The sequence below is a fragment of the Salvia miltiorrhiza genome, chromosome 4 (assembly GCF_028751815.1).
Source record: "Salvia miltiorrhiza cultivar Shanhuang (shh) chromosome 4, IMPLAD_Smil_shh, whole genome shotgun sequence".
NCBI classification, from domain to species: domain Eukaryota; kingdom Viridiplantae; phylum Streptophyta; class Magnoliopsida; order Lamiales; family Lamiaceae; genus Salvia; species Salvia miltiorrhiza.
This window is the reverse complement of record NC_080390.1, coordinates 7,480,708-7,485,552: the sequence shown is the minus strand read 5'-3', so window position 1 is coordinate 7,485,552 and position 4,845 is coordinate 7,480,708. Positions and strand designations below refer to the sequence as shown.

The window sequence follows — 4,845 nt, the reverse complement described above, 5'->3', positions numbered from 1 at the left end:
ATGCATTTCCCGCGATGATGAACTTAAGAATACGATCATGAGTGAGACTCATGACACGCCTTACACCGCTCACCAGGCACAAAGATGTATCAGGTTGTGAAAAATAGATTTTTGGGGGACAGAATGAAATGAGACATAGCTTCGTTTGTAGAGCGATGCTTAGCTTGTCAGCAAGTGAAAGCGTTACACCAACGACCCTATGGGAAGTTAAAACCGTTGGAGATTCCCGAATGGAAATGGGATCACATAGCGATGGATTTTGTGATAGCTTTACCGAAAAGTCAAAGAGGAAATACAGCAATTTGGATGATTGTAGATCGACTAACAAAATCTGCACATTTCATACCGATCCTATTCGCGTATGGACCAGATAAGTTAGCACAATTGTATGTTCGTGACATTATAAGATTGCATTGAGTACCGGTGTAGATCACCTCAAAATATATATATATATATATATATATATATATATATATATATATTACATCACGTTTTTGGATGAGTTACAGAAAGAGTTGGGTACAAGGATGAATTTTAGCATAGCAGACGATAGAAGATATGATAGAAACTACTATCCTTGATAGAGGAGTAAATCGGGAGAATGTGTTGCCACTAATTGAGTTTGCCTATAAGATGTGAGACAAAGTTTCGAGATAGGAGACAAAGTTTTCTTGAAGGTTTCACCCTCAAAGGGGATGAATAGATTTGGAGTTAAAGGACAGCTTAGACCCAGAGTTATAAGTCCTTACGAGATATTGCAAAAGATAGGTCCAATAGCGTATAGGTTGGCTTTGTCACCTAGCTTTGGAAATTGTGCGTTCCACGGTATGCTCGTGTCAATCACTTTGGACTGAGATTCAAAGTTTTCATCTAGATTCTGTATGAACTTGAAGAAGAAATTAGGCACAAGGTTAGATTTCAGTACCACCTTTTGCCCACAAACATATAGATGGTTGAGAGAATAATTCACTCTCGAAGACACGTTAAAAGTAGTACAAGGAAAAAGGTGAAAGTGATGAACAGTGATGTCATTGATTGAGTTTGCCTACAATAATAGTTATCAGGCAACAATCAATATGGCGCCTTATGAGGCAATGTATGGAAGAAAATATAGATCACCACTCTACTGAGATAAAGTAGGTGTAAGGAGAATTTTAGGACTAGACACGATGAATGAGATGATTGAGATAGTCTGACAGAAAGCAAGATGAGAGAAAAATATCATAACTTTTGTGATGATATGCAAATTTCGGGACGAAATTTTTGTTAAGAGGGGTAGTATGTAATAGCCCGCTCTTTTATTCTATGATTAAGATAAGTAAATGCGATATTTATTTATCGCATTCTTCAGTAAATGAAATCCAGTAATTATTTATGTTTAAAATTCAGCTATGATTCTAAATTGTATGTATACTATGCCTATTATTATTTTAGTTGTGCTTATTAACTCGAGTGAGAAAAACCGCAATATAAATTATTGAGCCAGTCAATAATTTATATTTTCAGATTTATAATTGACTTAGCAAAGTCAAGTTAAAGTTGTTATTTTATATGCGATAGAGATTTTATTTCTATTAGTTACTTGAAAGTCGTGATTTAGTTCCGACTAATGAGAACGAGTTAAATTAGTTATTTAATTCGTAGAGATGTTACATCGAAGCATAGTTATTCAGCAAAACCTAGAACCAATTTTATAGATATGCGATGATACAAAGAAATTAGATTTTCAGATACAACTTTACACAATGACTGTAGGGAATTATTTACATCACCACTATTCCCTACTTACAATCAAAACCTATCACTATCACAAAACACTACAGCTACATACCTACAAGCATGCGGGAGATAACGCGTGAGTGTAAAAAGAAGAAAAATGAGAGAAGACCAATCGGCTCCTCCCTTCAATTCAGCCAACCACCATCTCCAATCCTTTGACTTTACAGCCAACAACTCACGCATTAAAGCACCAGCCTAACACTTCATTCCTTCTCTCATACACCAACCACCAGAAAGGGAGATGAAGAGAAGTTAATTCCTGCTGCCAACTGCCAAGTATCGAGAGTTCCTTCCCCATTGAATTCAATAATAACAGCAGCCAATCAAGCACAAAATACACAAGGTATTTACACCATCTCAGTTCAGTTCAATTTCTTGCTTCATACAATCATATCAAGCATATGTTTTCAGTTGTATGGAAATACAAATATTACAACTATAGAATGATAGAGAACTAGATGATTAGCTCAACCACAATTTATATATGCTTCTTCGCTAGATAAACGATGAGAATTCATATGACAACAGAAGAAACTTTTGCCTAGTTTTAACTCTTGCATACTCGAGCAACTCAACATACTAAGCACAACAAGGAAAATCAAGTCTTTACAGTAGAGTTTTCTGAAAATTATTCAAATTCACAAACCTCCTATGGAGTGATAAAACGAGAGGGAGGAGAACGAGTCGGACTCCGGGGAAGGGCAGCTCCAACGGGCTGGCCGCTGTCGGCAGAAGCTATCTGTCGTCCCTCGTCAACTCTGGAACAACGACGCCGGCGGATCCAAGAGAGACCGCGGCCGCCGAGACTCCAGTTGACGACGGCGGCGGTGGCTCTGAGCGAGGCGGGCTGCTGGAGATCAGACCAGCGACCTCGATTCCGGGCAAAGCAGCTGCAACTCCGGGCGGCGGCGTTACCTCAGCAGCGGCGACGTCCGGCGATAGAGCTTCCAGGCGTGTCGGCGGACGGCGGCGGTTGCACCAGATCTTCGCTGGTCTTCCAGAGGCGGCGGCGTCGAACCGTGATGAGATGAGAGAAGAAGGCAGCGATTCTTGAGAGGGGCGGGTGGCCGAGGACGGCACCCTCAGCCGGACACGGCCTCGCCGGGGCCGTTCGCGGCGGAGCTGCGGAGGCGGCGGAATTTCGAGGGAGAAGGGGCGGATATGGCGGAACCAAGGGAGAAAGAGAAAAGCTATGTGCGTGTGAGTGAGCGGCTGAAAGGGGGGGAGAAAAGGGCTTGAAGGCTAGGTGTTGGGCTTTGAGGCTTGGGCCAATTGGGCCGATTTTTTTCATTTTTTTTTTATTTCAGTTGGGCTTCTTATTTGGGCCGGTTTTCTTTTGATTTAATTTATCAGCTGGGCCTTTATTTTAATTGCTTGGGCTGTAAAATTTTAAGAACTAGCCCTACATTTGGGTAGTCCATAAATTAATTAATTTGACTATAATTAGTTTGATTAATTATTTTAAAGATGATTTGCATAAAAATATTAATATTATTATGTGCATATTTTAAGTTATTACTTATTATATGCTAAGCATGACATGCATTTGCATATGCATTTTGCAATAAAAGTATTTATGATTTAATTGGTTTTAATTATAATTCCAATTTTTAAAGAAAATCGAGTAAGAATATTGTTGGTGTTCTTAACTCAAGAGAAATGTTTTCAATTATTTATTCATTAAATTTTGAAAACCCGGCTAAGTGAATCATAGAATGTTAAGCACTACACCATGACTTAATATTAGATTCAAGGAGATCTATTAAGAATAGAATTTCTTGTAGGCTTTGTGACCAGGGGGATTAGCGCTGCTTTCCCAAGACAGGTTTTTATGTGTATGATCTTCAGGCTTTGCCTATCCAGGTGGGCATTACTTTTACTATACGTATATAGAGATCCCCTGCGTGTCGTAGGCCTCTTATACGAATGAATGCATGAGATGATTTAACTGTTAATTTCAGTTTTATATATCTATCAAATGAGTTTAATGTTACATTTGAGCAAGTTATTTCGTTACAAAATATTTGAGTTAAAGTTATTTCAAGTATTGTCTTGCCATAAAATGTTTAAATTTTAGTATGATATCTATCTGCTTTGGCTTTGCCAATGATGCAATCGAATTCGGGTCCTGAGCAGTTGATAGCTATCCTGCCAGGGCTAGTGTACACCAGTGACCGTGAGTCATCTAGCGGGTTGGCCGGTCAAGTGACCGTGAGAGGTGGCCACCTCTCCGGCACACAGTTTCAGATATGATAGATTACAAAAGAACTTAGTCTGATCAGACGAACTTTAAGAATCACAAATGAACTTAGTAAGCTTGGGCCTTTTTAGCGAAAAACCCCCTTGTTGTACTATTTATGATGGCATGACAGTTTACAGTCTTTAAGCATGTATTTTATACCTAGGCATACGTGCCCACTGAGTGCTTTTGTACTCAGCCCTGCATATGTTTTCTAAATGTGCAGGTTGAGCTGATGTGATGATGGTGCTGCAATGAGCGGAGTTTCCAGGGTTGTTAATAAATAGTTAACCTGTCTAGAATATGTCTTCATACATATGTCTGGCTACTTTCCGCTGCAAGATGTTGTTGATGTTATAGTATGTTATGTCATACTTTGAGTCTTAAGAGAATGGTTTCATATGATGTATAACTTGATTAATGATATTAATTAAGTTTTATGCTGTCTTTCATAGACTATTTTCAATTGAGTATTCATGAATAAAAATGACGAGTTTTATTAAGATGAGTAAGTTTTACGGCTATAAATGACGCCCCTTTTCTTCCCCTTCTTCTTTAACCCCATCCCTAGTCATAGATCACTCGGCTTAACTATCCTTAGTTAGGGCGGGCTGTGACAAAGTGGTATCAGAGCGAAGGAAAGCTCTGAATTATAAGTCTTGAGTTTAGTCTAGAATGAGTCACTAGACTAATAGTTATTAACAACCGTGAGCTCAGCGCACCATCACACCAGACTCAACGAGGTATGTAAAATTTCAAAGTTTATTTGACATTAAATTTTGAAGAGCATGATGTTGAGGTTATATGATGAGTTATGATGTTATACT

General features: G+C 38.8%; 1 long non-coding RNA gene across 1 annotated transcript; it reads left to right on the top strand.

Moving 5' to 3' along the window:
* The first annotated feature begins 1,685 nt into the window (after nt 1-1,685).
* On the top strand, nt 1,686-4,517 carry LOC131022535 (uncharacterized). Its single transcript, XR_009101325.1, has 2 exons — nt 1,686-3,642; nt 4,245-4,517. It is a non-coding gene; the product is annotated as an uncharacterized LOC131022535 (long non-coding RNA).
* Nucleotides 4,518-4,845: the final 328 nt, after the last annotated feature.